A 24,220-nucleotide genomic window follows, 5' to 3' on the forward strand; every position below is an offset into this window, starting at 1 on the left:
CTTAACTACGTTTTTTTTTCTAAAAAATAACTTTTTTTGGCTAAATTTACAAGTTTGAAAATGTTATTTATACTGTAACTTAGTATACTGTAACTTGGAGAGAAAAATTGTGAAAATCAACTTTTTTCAATGACGATGCCTTATAGTATTTCACTTTAATATAAATGAAGATATTTTATTTTAAAATTTGCAATTTTTTGGAAAACCTTTTTTCATTTTAGAGAAATAGAAACTTTTGGACAATGGTGGCATGAGAGTAGCTCAGAATGCGTATTAAAAAAAGTATATTATTTTTCTTAAAAGGCGCATTTAAGATGATGAACATAGCTCAAAATGCATATTTAAGACAATAAGTGAAAAGTAGCTCGAAATACAAATTTATACGAACTTAAGAAATTGATGATAACATTTTAGTCAGTTGTTGCATATTATTCTTATGAGTATTTTTTGTTACATTTTTCAGAAGAGTTAACTGATTTATATATTTGCAATATATCATAATAAATAAAATATATAATAATAAAAAAAATTTAATAAAGGATTTAAACATTGCAAATAAATTTGAAATACTTAAAACCTTTATTAAATTTATTGTTTCATTCCAGTAATTTTGCATTAATACTTTTAGAAATTTCTTTTTCAAATGCCACTTTAAAGTTTATAGGTCTGAGAGGAAAGTATTTTCATACTTATAAATTTCCTTTAAAAATTAATGCGTAACGGTGTCAAAAATACATAAAAAATAACGTCTGTTTTATTTTCTTCACTATTTTTTTAAAAAATTTGTAAGATCCATTTAAAACCTGTTTTCAATTTTTTTTTACAGTGAACGAAGTTTTCATAAAATTCGTGTCTCTGAGCTGGTAAAATTTTTTTCAATCCGCAAAATCAAAAGGAATAAAGAAATAAATTTTCACGACGCTGAATAGCAGTGAATTTAGTATGTTACCATTTTCTTAAGTACTCTATTCTTAAGCACACATTTTGAACAATGCCTATTTTCTTAACAAACTCATTTCATAATTCTAAATATATAGCTTGTTTAATTTATTTCCAAGTCGGTTTCATTAACTAACATTAATTTGCAAGATTTCTAAGATTTTTTTTATAATTCCAACTGCTCTTCAATATTGCATTTTTTACGAAGATATCAAAACACGCTTCCTTTTAGCTAACAGAAAAGATATGATCAAACTGAACGACACAAGTTCTGTTTAAAAGTTAGATAAAACAATGAAAATCAGAATAACTCACAGTGAGGGATAAGGAGTGGATTTATTTTTCACCCTGAGTTATGTGTATAGTCATTAGATTTGAGCGGGCAGATGGCTTTATGATTTTAGAGAGAGAAGAGTTCTCAGAGTTTTGTCTGTTAATTCGATTGTCCATGTATCTTTGTATCTGTGTCTTCCTTATTAAATGTGTTTGTGATAATTTGGTACATTGTTTTCCTTTTTTTTTGGGCCTGCTGTGAAAACATCGGATGGATGTTTACCCATTAAGATAAATTTGGAACTGGTCGCACGCAACACAGTTTTAGTGGCGCCCAACGAGGGGCCCGACATAGAACTTTTTTATAAGGATAACAAACATGGAATTACCTCAATAAAAAGTTCTTCGAAAGAGTTTGCGCACTTCCTTCACAATTTGTGCAAACACTGAATAAGGAGACACAATGAACTGAATATGGGACGATGAACTGAATAAGGAGACACAAGATATGAAAGCCATCTCAGTTTTAGAAATGCAGCTGAAAGACAAATTTTCTCGTGTGGAAGAAAGACAAATTATCATTATCCAGGCCCTGTTGTAGTCAAATGAAGAAGAGTACGAAGAAGATTTTAACGCCGCAGAAGCCTATAGAGATGATTCTTAGAACTATGCTCTCGACCTGAAGAAACCTTAATTAAGATTCCTCTGCCAACGGATATACCCCAAAAAAGAACATTTAAATTGACCGTAATTGAACTTAAGAAATTTAGTGGTAAAGCGAAAGACTCATTGATATTTTGGTCTCTATTTTCAAAAATTCACGAAGATAAAACGTTATCCGACGATGATAAATTTTACTATCTAATACAATCTGTAATACCCAATTCAAGAGCTGCTGAAGTTATCGAATCTTGTCCCGCAACTGCTGCAAGTTATCCGAAAGCAATTGAACAGTTGAAAAATAGATTTGGGAGAGAAGAATTACTCGTACAGGTTAATGTGAGAGACCTACTGTCACTAGTGACGAAAATCGACGCCGCTGGAAGGATTAAAACAGACCTCCACTTCCTTTACTATGAAACCGAAGAAAAGCTGAGAGCCCTCGAAAGCTTAGGTAGAATGCAGGAAAAATATGGTGATTTTTTGACCCCTCTTATCGAATCTTGTTAACCCGAAGATCTTCTTATTGCTTACGAACATAGTTGGAACATTAGAGACCCTCAAGGTGGTGAAAGAAATTTGAAACATTTAATGAATTTTCTGAAGCAAGATGTTGTTAGTGAAGGGATGATAATCCTAGCAAAATTGGGGTTTTCTTCTTATTATAACCATCGGGACAAAACTTACGCGTGTGAAAAGTTAAACGTTTCGGATAATACAACTGCTTCCAGCTTAGTAAGTAGCAGTTATCCGGAAAAAGAAGGTAGGAAATTTCGAAATTGAATTTTTTGTGAAAAGGAGCACCCCTCTAGAGAATGTTTTAGTGCTAGAAATATGAGTATAGAAAATAAAATAAAAATTTTAATTAGAAATGGGGCATGCTTCTCATGTTTTCGTTTGGGACACATTTCTAGATTTTGTAAAGTAAAAAATTCATGCATGAAATGTAACAAAAATCATCATACTTTAATGTGTCCTAATAATTCTGATGAATGTGATAAAAAAGAAAATGAAATTGTTGAATCTTATACATTAGCTAACAATTGTAAAAATGTAAATATTTTTTTTTTGATGACAGTAATTGTTAAGATAAAATTAAGGAATTAATAACTCGATCTTTGATTGATTCAGTTTTTCAGCATTTCAATGTCAGTGATAACATTGCTAAACAATTAGATTTAAAAGCGAAACAAAAGATAAAAATGAGTCACGGGTTATTTGGGGGGAGAAAAACGGAAACGCATCATGTTCATGATTTGAGAATATGTGATTTAGAAGAGAAGTACTAATTTCAATTAGAAGCGTTTTCTGAAGAAAAGATTTGTTTGCCTAAAATGAATGGTACCTCATTAATTGGGAAATTAAAAAATGGAGAAATAGTTTTATCCGATAATAAATTTTGCGTTAAGGAGATCGGTTTGCTATTCGGAGCAAATATCGTTGGTGCCTTGTTAACTCCTACACCAGTCGAATTGAAAACTAATTTGAAACGCCTTTTGGATATCTTGTGAGCTGGCAATATAAGTCAGCGAATATTAATGAAAATGATACTGTTTTGAATTGAATTTCTTTGCACGTGAAAGGCTCTTTAATTAGTAATTTATGGCCATACAGAATGAGAAAAAAAGTTTAAAATATTCTAGGGTCTTGGAAGAGTTTAAAAAAGATTTCCTATCTTCTTGATAATGTAGGACCGGAATATGAGTGCTTAGCCCAAAAATAACGGCAGTCTTTTTGCGTTGAAAATTGTGTGGCTGGTGTTCATTCTGAAGAGGAATTGAAGAATTTTGTACAAGATGCTAAAAATAATTTTGCGAAAATATGTTTCAATTTAAGGAATTGGGAGAGTATTGTTGATTACGAATCGATTTCCAAAAGCACAGGCGCTAGCACAGGTCTTAGGTATTTTGTGGGATCTGGACAAAGATACACTATGATGTAATATTAATTTGGATACCGAAAATAAGAAAGCATATACGAAACGATATATCTTAGCAACTGTTCAGAAAAATTTTGATCCTTTTGGCCTAATAAGTCCTGAAACTTTACCTCCCAAACTTTTATTGCAGGAAACGTGGAATTTGAGGGAGATTTCAGTATCGTGATCTGTGGCAGAATTATCGCCAAGTCTAGGAAACTTCCGGGCAATGGCCCGCGAGAAACTGCAGGAAGTTACTAATATTATATCTAAGTTAGATTTGAATTTTGAGATTGAACATTTCTTACCTCCCATCAACCCCATCGTTGACAGGGGATTTTCTATCCGCCTTGATCTGATTAAGGATGTCTCAAAGGCGGAGACTAGTGATCTAGTTTTAAGAGCTCTCACTTTCGAAACAATGACGAATTCTTCGACCCCGAGGAAGAATGGTTGAGAATATATACTGACGGTTCTAAAATGAGTGATTGTGTTAACGCTGGTGCCGGTGTTTACTGTGAACTTTTCTGCCTGTATACTCCCATCGGCATTTATAGATCAGCTTTCGATGGCCATTGCGGCCATTTACCAGGCCCTCTCATAACTTCAACAGCGTTTAGACTCTTTCTCAAAAGTTGTAATATTATCTGACTCAAAGGCTGCACTTCAAGCAAATTGTTGCTCCAAGCCGCTCTCCAACTTTAACCATCGATAATTGCTCAAATCTCCTCAAATGGTTTGCCAGTAATAACAAGATAGTGCCTCTCCAGTGGATTCCGGCCCACTCTGGAATCCAGGGAAACGAGGAGGCCGATCTCCTGGCAAAAAAGGGTTCCCCTGTCCTACAGAGATCTAATTCCAGACTCCCTTTCTATAATATCAAAAGTCTCATAAAGAACATCTTTAGGGCCTCTTTTCACGAGGAACTCGAAAATCATAATTCCAATAAACCATGGCTTAAACAGATTCTCAAAGTCTCTCAGTGGCCTAGGATGAAATCTGTCGCCATGTTTCGTCTGATAACTGGCCACGATTGCCTAAAAAAACATCTATGTCTCATCAACGTGGTTCATGATCCTTTTTGTGCATTGTGTGACCTCCACGAGGTAATGGACTTGTCTCACCTGTGTCTAGGTGCCCTGCTCTTCGCTCTTATTTATAGATTTATTGTTATCTCTTTGATGTTCAATTGTCTTTTAATGTGCAATTGGAAATAATATATATATATAGATAGATAGATATATGATATAAGAAGAGAGTGGAATGATAACACATAGCCAATCACAGAAGACTTCTGGCTAGTACCTCACAAAACAGCCAATCAAAATTGAGAACACATGTGTGTGAAAAGGTAATAATTTTAAATAATGCTGCCAGCAGAATGGTTACAATTAAACTTACCAGCTAAAGTTTGTTGCAATTTCTATTCGCAATCGCAATGCTCGAGTACGCCCTCTAGCGGGAGCCTGTAAATATCAGACATTAATTTATCACGTTTTCATTTAGTTCCATCAAATTCATTGGCAGAATCAGACGCCATTTTCTTAGCAGCAAATAAAAATAAAAATTTCCCTAAGGAAAAGCCGAAGAACTTGAAAACCTCTCCAGAATATTGGGATATCTTTTAAACCCAGAACACGCCGAACATTTGAAGAAAAATTTCTCAATAATTTTTAACTTATATTATCAACAAACTTGCAACTCATAACTTCCGATTTTGCTATCGCATACTGTTACAGATGTGTGTATTGAGGTAAAATGCATTTCATATGTCTTCAATTCATTACGAATTAAAGTGAAGTCAACATTGCTTTCGTCATTCCAGTGAATAAATATGTATTCAGAACATACAGAATTGTAATAGATGTAGAATATTCTTCTTCGTTATAGAATAGTATATATTTCTGAATCCATATAATTCGGAAAACAACAATAAAAAATTATCCAAGTTACTTGAAATAGTGCCATTTGTGCTGATTCTTAATTAATTTTGATCGTTTTCTAGGTAAGTATGTTTTAGTTTTAAAAGAATAAGTTCAACTAGAATTCAATTATTCTGTTTTTAGCTACATATTTAAATTCATATCAAGATCTTACAATTATAAAATTTTGCTGTGTAGTATGTTATCTAAAAGTAATGAAGGGATAAACTATGTAGGGGAGAGTCGGGTAGCCCCGCCCAGTGAGTACCCCCGCCCACAGTCAATTTCATATGTATAGAATATTTTTTCAAGTCAATGGGCCATCGGACATTAATTGTTGTATTAAAAAAAGATTATTTTCAAAGTTTCAAGTATTTATGCAGCTGTTAACATGGTAAACAATAGTTTTGAAAATATATTGAAAACAGTTGCAATGAAATTAAGAAAAATTGGTTGAATGTTTCTATTAAACTTCATTTTAATACTAAAAAAATAATTTTTTCTATGCATACAGCATTAAAGTATGAAGTCTTAAGTTTAATTTGCACAAAGAAAGAAGTTTGTATGTAAAAAATTGTTCGAGTAATTTTAAATTTACAAAAAAATTGGATTTCGGGTAGCCCCGCTCACATGAATGTCGGGTATCACTGCCCAATTTTATTTCGTCGATAAATGTACGGTTGCAAAGATTATTATTTTATTGCTTCAAATTTGAATGTTATATGCATTTTTAACAACAAATATATGTTTTAATATTATATGAAACATAAATTTATATATTTAAAAATGAAAAATTAAATATTTTTGAAATGTAATTGTTGTAACATGAGTAATTATGAATCCAAATTAAATTTAATATTAAGAAATTATAAATGTTATGATAAGCTATTTGTGAACGAACTTATTTGTGAACGAATCAATCTACAGAAGCATTTGAATGCAATCAAAGTACAAAGTGAATTTGTAATTTTATAAGAAGTATTTTATATTAAGTTTATAAGAAGAGATCTACCAAATAAGTTTATATTGAAAAACAACTATTGTTATTAATTATTGTTGCTTAAATTAAATTATTTTCGTTAAATATTTAATATAAATATACATTAATATTATAATATATTAATATACATTAATAATAATAAAAAGTATGACATTTGTTGTTATTAAATGATAGAATTCACTAAAAGTATATAAATATGTAATAAATAAAATAAATTTGCGATAAAAATGATAAATGAGGTTTATTTATAGCCAATAAATTGGTCATTCTCATTTACACCTGAAAAAATAGCCAAAAAACAAAATTTTTGTAACTGGGCGGGGCTACCCGACACATTTTGAAAAGAGCTGAAAAACATGTTTTTTTAAATTTCTAATTTTTTAAGTTTAACTATTCTTTTTTGGTTTATTCTTTTTGCATTATTAAAATGGATGATAAAACAATAGAAACATACAAAAATGTTGATTATTACTCAGTATTATATAGAAATATAAGTAATACTCCTTAAGTGAGCGGGGCTACCCGACTCTCCCCTATCTATTATTTGAGAATAAAGTTTTCAAACAAAGAACCTATCATTTTGGAATTCTCCGGGAATTATAAATCGGGTAAGTGCAATGATTTTTACAATAAAAAATTTGCTTGTAAATATTTTTTTTTTCATTTGATGATAGTTCTCAACTGAATACTTTTTTACGTCTGATTAAGAACTATAAGAATAAAAAGAGAAACAATATGGAAGTTTTTTATTTCAATATGAGGAATTTTTAAAATCGTTTTTTTATCCTAATAATTCTTTATTTTACGTTTCTTAGTTTATAATTTTTTGATAAAAATTGTTAAAATAATCGTTTTGAAAAATTAAATGGTATAACATTATGTGTTAATGTATACTTCTTGCATATTCTAAAGCTTGAAGTAATATGATTCAAAAAAGTATGGAATAAAAATACAGTACTTACGTAATAACGCTACCGCAACTCAGGGCTAAAGAAAATAGAAGGGCTAGTTCACTCCGCTCTTAGAGCTGAAGCTACGATTTCCCTCCTCATGACGTCCTGTGTCCACAGATCTCGGAGATCGCAACCAAAGATATGATAGCTTTGCATCTTTCTCTTTGTAAAAATAAGTTAGACTTTTTCTGGTTATTAGCCTTCAAACTTTACGTAATTAACACATTATTTCCGTTCATAAACATAGTTCAAAAAAAACTTTCTTGTTATAAAAATATTCCCTCATTGTTATTTGGCGCTGATGTTTAGACTTTATATCAGCCCAATGTTTTGAGTGAAAGAAGTGGTCAAAACCTGACCCCCTACAGTTTCCCCAGATTTTTATGCAAAGTCAACTCACAAAAGGGGTTAGATTAGCTTTTTACACTATTTCACCAAACGAGTGAAATTTTTACATACATTGCAAAATGACAGAAAATTTTCTGAATTTTTTTTTCTGGTCAACTTATGAGGGGGTTTTAGAATGGAGTTTTATAATACTCCTAGACAAAATTGACTTATTTCAGTGGTCAACATACAACATAGACAGGTGGTAAAGCTACAAAGGTTTTGCTTCTTTATATTATATAGGAAAAATTCCGTTCTTGATAATTGAGGTCAACTTCTACAGGTGTACAACTTACAAAGGTGGTCGACTTGGCAGGTTTAACTGTATATATATATATATATATATATATATATATATATATATATATATATATATATATATAAAACAACTGGAGGAAGAAAAAAGGATAAATTTTTTTTAAAAATTCGGAAAATAAAAGATATAATCTTTTCATCAGCCCACACGATTATATCCGCAAAAAAGAGTGCTTCTGATATTGTATCAATATAGCCAAAGCAAAATACAATAGTGTGAGGAGCACTCAAAAGTTTTTTTACAAAAATTACAACAAATAAAATGGTACACAATAAGTAAAAATAACCCGTTAAAACAGAAAATAACATAAAAGAAAAAGAAAAAAGAGAATAAAACGTAAAACATAATCTATAAAGCGAGTAGCGAATTCAAATGTACTTACATGAATGGGAAATTTTTTAAGAATGATTCAAAATATTTTCGTAACTAGATTGCCAGATTGCAAAATAAGAAAACAAAAGCGCAAATTGAGCGTAACTAGTGAAGTTTTGTTTTAAAGTGCCGTTCTTACTGCATTGCTGAAGTGCGTTTTATTTGTTACTTACCAAGGATGGGTCCGAAAATGGATGTGTGCAAGGTAATATTATACTGGATAATTTAAAGAAGTTGACAGTAAATAATTTTAGAAAATAAATATTTATTTAAGAAAAAAATATAAAATCGAAAAGAGAAAAGAAATAATAGAATTAAAAGAATATGTAGTAATATTCATTTATCCAGAAAACAAATCAATAAACTCTTTCAAAATTTGATAAATAACAATAGATACCCAACTAAAGTAATAAAATTCTATATGAAATCATTGAATTAATCGCATATTTTTGTAGACGTATTTATTAAAAAGTTTCTTTGCTAATTTATATAATTTTCCCATGTGCAAACCCATTTCGGGTAAATCCGTGGTCAAAATTATTTGCTACATAATTTCTTTGTTAATTTATCTAATTTTTCCATGTGCAAATCCATTCCGGGCAAATCCGTGGTTAGAATTATTTACCAAAAATTCCTTTACTAAATAATTTCCTTTGTTAATCTATACAGTTTTTCCATGTGCAAATCCATTTCGGGCAAATCCGTGGATAAAATTGTTTGCTAAAAATTTCTTTATTAATTTATACAATTTTCCATGTGCAAATCCATTTCGGGCAAATCTGTGGCTAAAATTATGTACTAAAATTTTTTCTTTGTTAATCTTTCCATGTGCAAATCCATTTCGGGCAAATCCGTGGTTAGAATTATTTACTAAAAATTCCTTTGCTAAATAATTTCCCTTGTTAATCTATACAGTTTTTCCATGTGCAAATCCATTTCGGGCAAATCCGTGGATAAAATTGTTTGCTAAAAATTTCTTTATTAATTTATACAATTTTCCATGTGCAAATCCATTTCGGGCAAATCCGTGGTTAAAATTATCTGCTAAAATTTTTTTTTCTTTGTTAATTTTTCCATGTGCAAATCCATTTCGGGCAAATCCGTGTTAAAATTATCTATTAAAATTCTTTCTTTGATAATTTAAATAATTTTTCTATGTGCTAATCCATATCGTACAAATCCGCGGCTAAAATTATTCGCAAAGCAGGCAATTTATGTTTCTCTTTTCTATTTTATATTTTTCTTAAATAAACATCTATCTTCTAAAACTATTTATGATCAATTTCTAAAATTATCCAGTATAATATTACCTTGCGCACATCCATTTCGGGACCATCCTTGGTAACTAACAAATCAAAACTCAGAATAACAAATCACTTCAGCAGTGCAGTAAGAACGACACTTTAAAACCCTCTTGTTACACTCAATTTGCGCTTTTGCTTTCATCTTTTGTTTTTATATTTTGTAATCTGGCAATCTTTCTGCGAAAACATTTTTAAATCATTCTTGAAAAATATCTGTCCATGTAAGTTGTTATGATTTTGCTACTCGCTTTATAGTCCCCCCTTTTTAATGTTTTTTCTTTTTTTTTTTATTTTATTATCTGTTTTTACATGTTATTTTTACTTTTTATGATCTATTTTTATGTAGTTATTTTATAAAAAAAAATTTTTGAATGCTCCTCACACTATTGTATTAATATATTTTGCTTTGGCTTTATTGATACAATATCAGAAAGCACTCTGTTTTGCGGATATAATCGTGTGGGCTGAAGAAAAGATTATATCTTTTTTTTCCGGCTTTTTTTCCGGTTTTTTAAATTTCATTTTTTTTTTTTAAATAATATGTTGTTTGTTATTTTTTTACTTATTATTTCCCACCCCTTTTTCTTCATATGTCTATAATTTTTCTTTGTTTTATTCTTCATTTTGAACTTATATATATATATATATATATATATATATATATATATATATATATATATATATATATATATATATATATATATATATATATATATATATATATATATATATATATATATATATATATATATATATATATATATATATATATATATATATATATATATCAACTTTTCTTAAAGTAGAAATTCTTTAATTTCTAATGTCTACAGCCTCAAACAGGAATCTCTTTTGGTGGATCTGTTAATTTAAAAACTTAAGCCTATTCCTCAATATCAGATAGGCTGGAAAAATATTTTAAAAATTAATTACCTCATAAATAATTAGCAGAAACAGAAATTGTTTGCTAAATTGGAAAAAGCTTGTAAAGAACGTGCAATCAGTTTTCAGACATAATCGTCTTCAGTTAATTTATAGCATCGTTAAACATTACAAACAAATGCGAAAAATTGATATTTCAACATCTCTCCCGACAAATCCATAGAAATTTTTCAACGACGTATTGAAGGCTAAAGTCACAGTTCAAATTTCATGACCCGAGGGCAAATGGTTCTTAAATTATAAAAATTCGACATAGCATTCTTTTACAGTGGACAAACAAAAAATAAGTAACCATATCAGAAAGTTGAAGAAAAAAAAAGTTAAAGATTACCTGTTAAGTACGAAGGCTGTCCCTTTTCTGACAAGTGGGAAAATTAAAAAGGCAAGTGTGAATCGATTCTTTCAAAAATTTAAAAACCATGTCCATTCTAAGTATACACCTGCATATCGCTTTCGACTTAGCAGAAGTTATTATTTAAATTTTTCCGGTATAGATTATCGATCCTGATAAGAACATTGAATATAAAAAGAGAATTAAAGATATATTTCTACTCTTAAATTTTCACAAACACGTTTCGTTCGAAAATACATTTTATACGGGAGGAAAAAAATTAAGTTTAATGTAGAAAAAGTTTAAAAACTGGACTCAAATTTTAAAAAAAATTACCATTTATTGTAAATTATCTACGTATAGTCTTCATCCCTTGTACTGAATGTTCTTTCATCAGTGTAGGAAACTGATGCAACCACTATACATGGCAAAACTTGCTGTTTGTATTATTCGGAATTGGGTTGACTGTTCAACGCCAGTTGTAAAATAAAACAAAACATTTAGATTGTTAGCTAATTCACAGACAGTAGTGCCTAAGAGGCACTCTTGGGGTTTTTGGGTCTTAGGCTTTTGATATCAGATTAGACTTTTGATATCAGAATAGACTTTTGATATCAGAGATCTAGCGATAATTTAAAAAATCTTTGAAAATTCTATCATCAATTCATTTAATTAATTCAGTTAATTAGCATTTTAAATATTTTTTTAATAATTATTTAAATACTGGTGTCAAGTGTAAACAGTTTCACAAGAAATATGTCATGAAAATAAACAGATAACTCTTCAAAAACAATCTACCTTTTTATAATTATCTATTGCTAATTCAAAACTGCATTTATTTCAAACTATCATAGAGGAAGTTTTTAATATAATAATACAAAACTACTATTTGATTTAAGCCTTTAGTTTTGAATATGATTGTTAAATATTTAACTTTAAAAGATGACTTTTAAAGGTAAAAAATGATCAGAACTGCATATTATATTGCATTTATTATATTCCAAAATAAATTTTTTGTTCGTTTGCTTGAAGAATAGTGCGACGAGCTCTCCGCGTATGCTTATAGCTCTGTATTTCCATTAACTGGGTTTTTAAAAATGAGGTTATTCAATGGTGTCCTCAAGGGCCAAAAATTGAACATTTTACAGAATACACACGTCACATCCCGTTTTACAAGGAGGACGCATTTATATACTCTATTCATCAGCAGATTGCAATAGTAACCTGAATCATAGCACAATCAATTGCCGATCAAGTACCCCCATAGGTATTAGTTTGTTATAGTAACTTGGAGGACTTTATGATCCTGACAGATTTAACGTGCACCAGTCGTCAATGGGAGTTTCCGACCAGCGTAGTTCGAACTGAGGACCTCTCGGACATGTGTCCAACGCTCGCGAACCAGGCTATCCCGGCCATCTAATATATATTTTTTACTTAGATTATAGAATAGTGCGACGAGCTTTGCTTTCTGCGCATGCTTCTAGCTCTGAATTTTTTTACAACAATTTAAACTCCTCCCATCGAGAGTTGTTGAGTTGTTTTTCTTTTTAAAAACATCCCTAAATAATATTGATTAGGTGAGTTGTTTTTACCCCTGCATCTCAGAACAATATATACAATCATGACGTTATTTAAATCTTTTGTGACATGAAATAATATCCGGGGAAACACCGTTACAATTTTTATTATGTTGAGTCAAAAAATTCCAAATCTTCTTTGATAATTAAGGAACATGATGATTTTTCTGTCCAATGAGAAAGCATCGAAGACAATGAGTAACAGTTTTTGACCTTTGCCTTTTTATGTTACATTAATATTTATTTTTAATTTCGAAACAAATTTTAAATTTAAATATTGATGATTTCAATTACAAATAATATCATGATGGTATTAAAAATGGATTCACTGGTTATAACTGACACATATTAAGCAGGGGATATTTTCTCTGAATTACCCATATTATGATAAATTAATTATAAAATTATCTTCAGACGCATTATTTAATTATTTTCATTGCCAAGATTGTGAAGAGTTTGAAAATATTTTTTCTACAAAAATAATACAGGTGATATAATAGAGTAAAGTCAAAGTCACGCTTTTTCACTTCTATACTTGAAAATATTTAATAAGAGCTTAACTTGATAAATCCTAAGTCACTCTTTTTCCGTTTCAAATATCACATAATATTTAATATTAGGAAGTCTACTATTCTCCGTTGCAAGTTAAGAAAACGCCATTGCGGTATGGAATTTAAGTAATCATCCGCGACGACATATAGTTCCGTTTTATTTCGTTATCAAATTATAAAAATGTGCTTTCAAAAGAATATAGAAGCTTTTAAAAGTTAAGCAAGTCGGCAGAAATTTAACTCGTGCTATCTTTTAAGATATAGGGGAGAGTCGGGTAGCCCCGCCCAGCGGGTACCCCCGCCCACTGTCAATTTCATATGTATAGATTATTTTTTCAAGTCAATGGGTCATCAGACATTAATTGTTATATTAAAAAAAGATTGTTTTCAAAGTTTCAAGTATTTATGCAGCTGGCAACATGGTAAACAATAGTTTTGAAAATATGTTGAATACAGTAGTCATGAAATTAAGAAAAATTGGTTGAATGTTTCGATTAAACTTCATTTTAATACTAAAAAAATAATTTTTTCCATACCTACAGCATTAAAGTATTTAGTCTTAAGTTTAATTTGCACAAAGAAAGAAGTTTGTATGTAAAAAATTGTTCGAGTAATTACAAATTTACAAAAAAATTGGATTTCGGGTAGCCCCGCTCACATGAATGTCGGGTATCACCGCTCAATTTTATTTCGTCGATAAATGTACGGTTGCAAAGATTATTATTTTATTGCTTCAAATTTGAATGTTATATGCATTTTTAACAACAAATATATGTTTTAATATTATATGAAACATAAATTTATATATTTAAAAATGAAAAATTAAATATTTTTAAAATGTAATTGATATATCCAAATTAAATTTAATATCAAGAAATCATAAATATTATGATAAGCTATTTGCTTACTTATTTATTTTCACTTATTTGTGAACGAATCAATCTACAGAAGCATTTGAATGCAATCAAAATACAAAGTGAATTTGTAATTGTATAGGAAGTATTTTATATTAAGTTTATAAGAAGGGATCAACCAAATAAGTTTATATTGAAAAACAACTATTGTTATTAATTATTGTTACTTAAATTACATTATATTCGTTAAATATTTAATATGAATATATATTAATATTATAATATATTAATATACATTAATAATGATAAAAAGTATGACATTTGTTGTTATTTAATGATAGAATTCACTAAAAATATATAAATATGTAATAAATAAAATAATTTTGTGATAAAAATGATAAATGAGGTTTATAATCAATAAATTGGTCATTCTCATTTACACCTGAAAAAATAGTCAAAAAACACAATTTTTGTAACTGGGCGGGACTACCCGACACATTTTGAAAAGAGCTGAAAAATATGTTTTTTTAAATTTCTATTTTTTTAAGTTTAACTATTCTTTTTTTGGTTTACTCTTTTTGCATTATTTAATTAGATGATAAAACAATAGAAACATACAAAAATGTTGATTATTACTCAGTATTATACAGAAATATAAGCAATACTTCTTAAGTGAGCGGGGCTACCCGACTCTCCCCTATACCATAAAATTATTAAAGAAAGGTTGTAGTTGCGTAGTCTTATTGGAATCCTAGGCTGAGCGACTTATTCCGATAAATAAGATTCGTTCGTTCGTGAAAACGAAGCAACTATATAACGTTGCAAGAGCATTAAATTTGATTGGACCACTAAAGATTTCGAGTCTTATGCTGATAACAAATCAAATGCACGAAGAAGAATTTTTGTTTCGCTGTCGAAGAAAATATTGTGCAAGAAAAAATATTTATTATTCTTTCATCAGTTTTTTTTTTAACTGCGTATTACTTAACTAACTTAAAGACGTATGTTTGTAACGATTTTTAGATATCATTTTTATTAATTCTTATTACTCGTTAATTGATTATTGTTTAGAAGGAAAGAAAGGATTAGAAAGCAAAGGAAAGGAAGAAGGAAAAGATTAGAAAGCAAACTAAAAAGGAGGCTGTGCAACGTCGTTTCCAGACTTGGCGATATTGATATATGTGCGTGCTGGTAGCTTGGCCTCCGTTTGTCGTGCAGTTAGATGTAAACAGGCTCTCTCCTCTGGGATAACGATTTTTTCGTAACTTGCAACATAGTATCGAAGAGCACTTAAAAGAATTTTGCCGAAAACTCTCATTTATCTAAATATTTCCTTTTATCCAAAAGTAAAAAATTTATAACATTACGGAAATATTTTAAAATCATAAAAATAAAACCAATTATACAAGAGAATAAGTAAGAGAAATAAACAAACAGTACAAGTGTTATATTTATTTTCTTTACCCTAGACAGGTCAATGACCTAGTACAGGTGTCCAAACCAGAAGCTGAACTACGCTCTAGTGTAGAATCGGGGGCTCCTTGATTTGACGATAATTTTCGTTCAGTTTTGCTGTAATCCCATTTCTGGTTACCGTGATATACTTTGCTTTTAATGACGTCACCTTCGGTTAACGGAACTTTTGGTTTACCTTAATGTGTTCGGCTCTTGATTAATTACTTATATATTCGTTTAGTTGCAAATCACCAAAAATTGAAGGGGACCCCGATAGTGAAGTATTACCCTGAACTATATCATTCAATGTAATAAATCAATTAATTGTCGTAATTTTGTGGTGATGAATAGTGTGGCGTAACTACCACTGCAAAAGTTTAACATCATTCACTAGTATATTAGACATAGAAATTTCAATGCAGGTCGCATGTAAACTCTCTTTACACACATAGTATCCCCAAGAGATTTTGAGTGCGCTGATTGGCTTTCTTGGCAACGCCATCTGTGACGTATGGCTATTTCATTCTGCCATGCTTGTTATTTTCAGCATAGAGTGATTTTTATACTCCAGCTTTTGTGTACAAACTTTAAAAGTCGGTTTTTTCAACAGAGAAACTGCCTTCTTCATTTAAAAATGAAGTACAAAACATTTCCTCAAATACCCTTAGAAGCAATGCTCTAAATTTAGACGATTGCAACAAGTGGGGATTGCAACGAACTTACCAATACGAAATGGAATTCTAGAACTTCCAAATCTCATGGGCAAAGATTTGTTTGTAGGTAAATAACTAGTTTAGTTATTTTTAGAAAAATTTTGTATTTAATTTTTATGGGAAATGCTTTTTTCGTTAAATTTATGATTATTACATGCATGAATTCTTATGAAGCTAATATCCCTCTAATTTATTAAATAACATTGAAATCGAATTTAATTACCTTGCTTAATTCTTATTCTCACTATGAAATGAAAACTGAATAGTTTTCACTTGATATTTATTTAATTAAATTAATGTTCATCGAATTAAATTAATATTTTATTTATTTCTTGTGCATTACTAAAATTAAATTATAAAATTTTTTAATTTAATATTTATTAGTGGCGCCATCTATTATTATAAATTAAAACTAAGAGATCTGCATTATGCCTACCTATTTATAACTTATTTTTAATGTTTTTCTTTTTGAAATGTTTTATAATACCGAAAAACTATTAATTGATATCTAAGAAATCAAGCAATTGTCTTTTAAGATGCTTATTTTATTAATTTTGGATTGCATAATTCCCATCAAGATAAAAGTTAATGATTATGAATTGTCCATTAAATTAATACCATGAGTAATTAAAGAATAAATTTACAAAAAATTCCCTCTTTTAATTCTAGTACATTTCTATTGGATTTAATTATTTTTTTATTATTTAATTGCAGGAAATTATTTGCTTGTCACCACAGTGCGTTTATGAAAGTGCCGCAGGAGAAATGTAAAAGAAGTTTTTGAAAAATTCTACAATTTTTTTTGCTGAATTATAATTAATTTTTGGAATAATAACATTTCAGAATAACATTTTAGATACATTTAATAACATTTCAGAATATTTTCCTCTAAGATACGATAAAATCCTTTTCAAATTATCTACCATAATTTTAAAAATTTATTTATATACATCTTAAAATCTCATATAATAAATTCAAATTTAACTGAGTGGTTCTGCAATCATACTTAATAATTTTAAGTAAGAGATTTTAATTTCTAAGCGCATAAGGATATTCACAATGCTATTCAATTTGAATATTAATCAATTCTTATATATATATTACATAAAAGCTGGCTAAAAACTTTAATTTATGTTTAATAATTATTATTATGCTAATTTGATGTTTTACCAAAACATGATTGTTTACCTTGCATTTACCTAAAATTAATAACGAAATATTAGCGTAAAATTTAAAGCAAATTAGATTTAAATAAATGTGTTATTAATAAATACAATTAATAACGCTGTTTAATTTTTTGAACGAAACTTTAACATCTGTCATAAAATTAGTATGAGAAATATACTGGAACTGATTTATGATTGATTTACATTTTGGGAACAAACTACGGAGAAATGTTATTGGGGAGGAGCTACAAAAAGACGTAACTGAAAGCAATGCCGAGAAAGCCAATCACCGCTCTCAAAATCTCTTGGGGATACTATGTGTGTAAAGAGAGTTTACATGCATTCAGGTCAGAGCACTACTGTAGTCACTAGCAGTCTCGTGAAATGTAGTCGCTTATATAGGCTTAAGAATGAGATCTAGGAACTTTCTACACGATTATAGATGATTCTCTCATAGTATGTATAAGTATAAGTATTGGTAGCTTAGTAATTGTCCATAAGTATTAGTCGTACTATCGCTTTGAAACTAGAAGATTCCGAAACTATCATTTGGTCGCCAAAATGGTCGCTAAGTGACATTATATCTTCAAGATTGTCGCCAAGTCAAGTATCCCATTGGGAAATACTCTCTGAATTAAGTTAAAGTTACACAACTTCCTCGCCAATTTTCTTATTCAACTAATTATTTTGGGTCCTTCTGAAATATTTAAACATAAACAAAGAATACTTACAAAGTTATACAAATATTTACAAATTTTTAATTATATATTTTAGGTGAATAATTTCAATAAAAAAACAATAAATTCGAAGAAACCATCGCGGCTGGAGAGCGGCATCGAATATGAGGCTTAGCCTTCTAGTATGTCAAAAAGTTAAAACCAGTCTTTACAAACATGTTAGCAGAACTTTCCACGCTTTTTGGAAAAAATTTCTTCTAGTGGTAGCCATGTTCATGTTTTAATGTTTGATTCTTTGTTTTGTTAATTTGATTAAAAGTCAATTTTCATACCGCTACTTGTAAATGATTCGAAAGCTTATATAAAAGGAAACTTTGTGCCTCTGGGTGAGTGAATTGGATATAATATAAAAAATGCACAACTACTTCCACTTACTAGGAATAACATTTACCTTTTAGTTTAATTAATAAACTGAGTTTTAAATATGCTTACTAAATTCATAAACTTCGGTAAAACAACAATATAAACTATTTTCAAAGGAACTAGACTAATACAATTATAACCTGGCGAGTAGCGACTTATAACAAGACACTTCGTTTGATGCTTTTACTTGTTGCTAGAAATCAGGTTCGCAGAAAATACTGTTTACTAGTTAAATTTAGTATGAATAACACGATCTGTGACGTAGGCTATAGTATACCCAATAAAAATGTTAGTAAAATAACCAAAAAGTCTGTTAGCCTTAAGTTTTAATTGTGTAATGTCTACCACACAATAAAATGTTTTGCAAAAAGCATAGTAGTTGGCAGCCTGCAGGTAATTAAATAACGTCCTTGGAATGTCGGTTTTTATACTTATTTCTACTACCTTTCTCACTTTTTGCCCCAGATAAATTTTCGAAAAATTACAAGAATAAAAAAAATTTCAAAACTGCACAGGAGCTTTATATATTTCCCAAGCACAAATAAACGTTACCGCAAATGTTTTAATTATTTATTATTGTTGTTGTAGTTCATTTACGTCGCACTAAAGCTGCACAATGGGCTATTGGCGACGATCTGGGAAACATCCCTGAAGATGATCCGAAGACATGCCATCACAATTTTGATCTTCTGCAGAGGAGATGGCACCCCCGCTTCGGTAGCCCAACGACCAGCACGTGACGTCGAGCACTTTACGGTAGCACAGTTTAACGGGGACCAATACCGCACACCCTCGGTCCCTACGCAGACTGATCCAAGTGGTCACCCATCCGCCCACTGACCGCAGCCAGTGATGCTTGACTTCGGTGATCTGCTGGGAACCGTGTCTTAACGATCAGTCCACTGCGGGACTTTAATTATTTATATGCAATAGCAGTGAAAATGATTTAAAGAACCAATAAAATAAAGCATAACTATTACTACTGTTTAAAAAAAAAATTGGTAAAAAGTGCAAAATTTAGTTAAGATTATTTCATAGCTGTCGTTTTATTTATTATTACACATACGTATGCGAGCTTGTATTCTCATTATAAAGTACGGCTTATAAGCCCTTGACAATTTAAAGTACAGATATCATAAGCTAGATGAAGGACATCATAAAGGTATATCCAGGGTGACGCCGGGAATCGAACCTGCTACCTCTATGGATATTTATAGATGTTGTCAAAAGTAAATGGATTGATCAACCTGGTTGAAATACCATTTAATAGTATTTCAGTCAGTCATGTGCTTAAAGTATTCTATTTTATTTTTCTTAAATGCTTTAATATAAGAATTACAAATTTGAAACGAAATAGAAATTTGCCAAAATATCACATACTTTTACTTTTAGTTCTTTTCCATCACACTTTCAAGACAGCCAGCAGGTTCATTATCTAAACATTTTAATTATTAAAAGGTTATGGTAGGACGAAATCATTTGAAATCATATTAATTCAAGCAAGAATAAAGTGTAGATATATAAATTTGGCTACCCCATTAAAATTGAAAATAAGATTTTCTGCTAAATCCAGAAGAGTTGTCAGGTGTGAAATTTATTTTCAATTTTATATTTTTCAAAGATTTTTCGTGGGTACGATGTAAATGATTTCTGATAAATAAAAAAAACATTAATTGTTAATTTTTTTTCTTCATAAAGGATATAAATAGTTTTCGATTTCAAAAAAATGCAATTTACTAAAAAATCGACCATGCGAATGAAGGTAATAAGAAATTTCAAAGCTTACAAGCAATTTACGAAGGCTGACCTTTTTTTTTTTTTTTTTTTTTTTTGTAAAAGATTTAGGGATTAACGGAACTCGTGAAACTATGTTTTGATGATTCGTAACTCTTATCGATATTGATTGTACACCTGTTTTAAACAGGTCGCTATATACGTGGCAGAAATGAAATAGAATTTTAATCCTTCCATTATTGATTTTACAACTTGATAAGATAAATAATGAATGATGGCGTAAAAATAAATTAATGTTTTAACTCTGTTTACTTAAGGTTTTATTGACAGATTTAATTCAATTACTATCCAGTATGTACTGGAATTGATTAAAATCGTTTAATACAGAAAAAAATTTAAAGAATAATGACTAGGATATCGTCGGATTTTATACAGAAGTATACGATTTTTAATGGTTGATCGTTGTAGATTGTAGTATGCTTTGGTAATATATTAAAGCAAACTCTAAAAATGTGTATATCAGTTAACTGTAATCGTGGCTAGAGCTGAGCAAACCTTTAAGGGAGGCTGCAATCGAGATGATTCGCGTCACCTTGACTGGCTTGTTGACTATCAGGAGTCACCATCGATGACGAGTTCGTCACCGAAGTTGACGGATTTTGATGTTCAAAGAGTTAAAAATATCAAGCAGGGCACAGATGATTTTTTTTTTATTTGCTTTTAAATTTTCAACGTCTGGCAATCTAAAGTTTGTTTACATCTATAGTTTCACTTGTATTTACTGCATTTATTTTTTCTTATTAAATTTGATTTCTTTTCTTAAAATCAATTTAGTAAAAGAAAGTTTTCCAATTCAGCATCAAAATTTGAACATTACCGAAGTGAGGAGTTTTCTTAATTAATATTAGTTTTTAAAAGTTATAACAGGATAATAAGTTGAATAACTTCAATTTTTGAAAATGTTTGTCAGTTGAAATAAAATCGTTGAACTAGCTGCTAAAGAGTTTTTCATTATCTAATGAAACTTTAATAAGAAAACAAATAACTAAAAACGTCTTCACGCTTGCAATGATGAAATTACAGATAGTTTATTATTGAACGCGGCGCTTGTGATGTCACATCCAACGGTGAACCGGAATTAGTTTTTTTTTACCTCTGAATCAAACAGTGCGTCACAGTTAAGCAGGCAGCGACTTGATTCCGTCATCTCGATTGCGGCTTCGCTATAAAAGCTACTGACGAAAATCGGTTATATCGATATAAATTTAATCGCTATTTTAATGATGTAATTCAAGCTATCGTTGGATATTTTCGATTAAATTATTTTGTTTAAATTAATCGATCTAATTAGTATTTTTATAAAATAAGTTTTTTTTTAATAAAATCGATCGGTATTATAAATTTTTAATGTAATTATTCATTGTCACTAATTAACATAATTATTTAATGTAGTTGATCATTACATATAGTATTCATTGCGATTGTAAGTAATTTTTGATGCTTTAATAACCAATGTTTGAACGTATTTAACTGGAATATATTAAATTAACAGAAGAAAAGATTTTATCCCTGATATAAAATTAAATCAAGCCTCAGAATCTTTTAGGCTACAGGAACTTTTACAATGCAACGTTATTATATATCTTATCTCTAAGTTTTCGTTGTTGAATTATTAGCATTTAAAAACGATCTATAATAACGTTAAATTGATTTATTGTAGTTCTTCAGATTTAATAAATATCTGTTCGATATTTTGTTCAAAGAATGTTAAATTTTCAGGGAAATTTCAGATTTAATGAGTTTTGGAAAGTTTAGGAACGTCGTCAAATAAAAACTATAACAGCATTAATTAAGTCTATAATTATGTTTTCATTATTAATATTATGAAGAATGAATGCATTATTTGAAAATGGGAGACGATTTAATTTTTTATGCTTATACAAAAAAAATAACTGCTGAATTTCAATATTTCCAGAATTTTATACTTATATTTAAACCTTGCATGGCGAGTAGTAATTCCGAACACTAACGCACGAATTCACTATGGAAACAGATTTTCCAAAATTTCTCTTCACTATGTAGAGGTGTGGTGGCTCAGATCATAGAGTTAGGTTCTGTCATAGATGGTTAGAGTTAGGTTATGGTAAGAGTTAGGTTATGGTTTGCCTCCCAATGACGTTACCCAGGTTCCATCCAGCGTTGACTGTTTGATTCAACTTCTGCTCCCGACTCACATCGACTACAGTGCTGACGTAAAATATCCTGAGTGGTAGACAAAACATGAGTTGGAGACCACTTGCCATCAGGCTAACCGTGGGAGAATTTCATGATTCACCTCTCCAGGTAATGCAAATGCGGGTTAGTTCCATCAAAAAAGTCCGCCTCGAAGTCAAATTTCTCCCAATGCATGATCCAGGAGTGTTCTTGTCTTCTGGATTGGGTCCAAAATTACAAGGCTAGGAAGTTCAACAATCGAGTCGTAAACTTAAAATTGGGTCGGCTATTCAACGCTGGTTATAAAGTAAAATAGCATTCACCATGCACGTGGGCCCAAAGTTAACTATTTTAAACCTGAAGAGGCTCCCGGTTTGAATTAAGTTAGAAATCAACCATAATATCTTACTGCTTCAGTTTCTAGGGATTACTTATTTAATTATAAAATGGTACAGAAAAGAGATTTTGAGATTAAATCGCCAAATTGTAGGTATTTCATATTATATGTCACAGGAGTGAACTTATAAATGAAAGAGTTAATTCCTTCTTTATCATTTATACCTGAGAAAAGAAAGACTCATATTTTTAAGAATTTTGTAAATGGAAAACTGATGGATGGTCCTATTTATTTTTTAATTGGATATTTGCTCTTTTCTTTAAATTATGTGTTTCAGAATTTACTTACAACCGTTTTCATTAGTAATGTAATCTAGTAACAGATTGATTGAAACATTTTTTTCCAGAATATTTCTACTGCTTTTACATTTTAGAAGATTGCGCTTTCAGAGCCTATATTAGGTAAGACTGTTAAGAGGTGGAGCAATTACACTTTTTACTATAACATTCTTGTTAAATTCGTAGTTAGCCATTTTATTCAAAAGTTTTAGATTAAATGTTAATCTAATATATATAATTCTCTTACGTGGCTCCCTAATTTTGGCTGTATTTCTTTTCCGCCGGTGGCAACGTTTGCTTTGTTTTGTTTACATTACTATTTCTCTTACACGGCGAATCGACCAATGATTGCCGCTAAAATGTCACATGCCAAATCTAGCTGAGGTGGCTCAACATATAGCTCTTTTAAACACGGAAACTGAAATAACCAGAGAGCATCAGCTGCGGCAATCTCATACTATTAAGCTAGACAGAAGTGAGAAGTCTTTGTCGATAGATCTCTATTTTAGTATTTTGTCGAAAGCGATTTTTTCACAAATTTATATATTACGAATTTATTTGACGATTTTTGATTTATATCACAAATTATACTATAGCACATTTCAAATAGGTTTAACGAATTACATGTCATTTATTTGAATTCAAATTTGTTTTAATGACTTAGTATTTATTAAAAAGATGTTTGTTTGTTTTTTAAGTTGTTGTATGGATTTGAATGATTGTTTTGAATTCTTAGAATTTTGTGCATTAGCAATGTACCTAAGTTTGTAGCGAGCGAAGCGAAATTGGTTTGTGAAGCAAACCATATAAGATTGCATAGTAATTTTCGGGGGTTGGTGAGCGTTAGCGAGCAGAGGGTGC

General features: G+C 29.9%; 1 protein-coding gene across 1 annotated transcript in view; it reads right to left on the reverse strand.

The window, feature by feature from the left end:
* Positions 1-11,371, reverse strand: part of LOC107439577 (nose resistant to fluoxetine protein 6) — a 92,864-nt gene extending 81,493 nt beyond the window's left edge. Inside the window, exon 1 of the mRNA XM_087159102.1 lies at positions 11,318-11,371. The gene's annotated coding sequence lies outside the window, so the exon portion shown is untranslated. The remainder of the gene's footprint in view (positions 1-11,317) is intronic.
* Between the last annotated feature and the right edge of the window lie 12,849 nt (positions 11,372-24,220).

This window comes from Parasteatoda tepidariorum, chromosome 3 (genome assembly GCF_982258835.1).
Source record: "Parasteatoda tepidariorum strain Cologne lab strain chromosome 3, Ptep-v5.0, whole genome shotgun sequence".
In the NCBI taxonomy this organism is placed as follows: domain Eukaryota; kingdom Metazoa; phylum Arthropoda; class Arachnida; order Araneae; family Theridiidae; genus Parasteatoda; species Parasteatoda tepidariorum.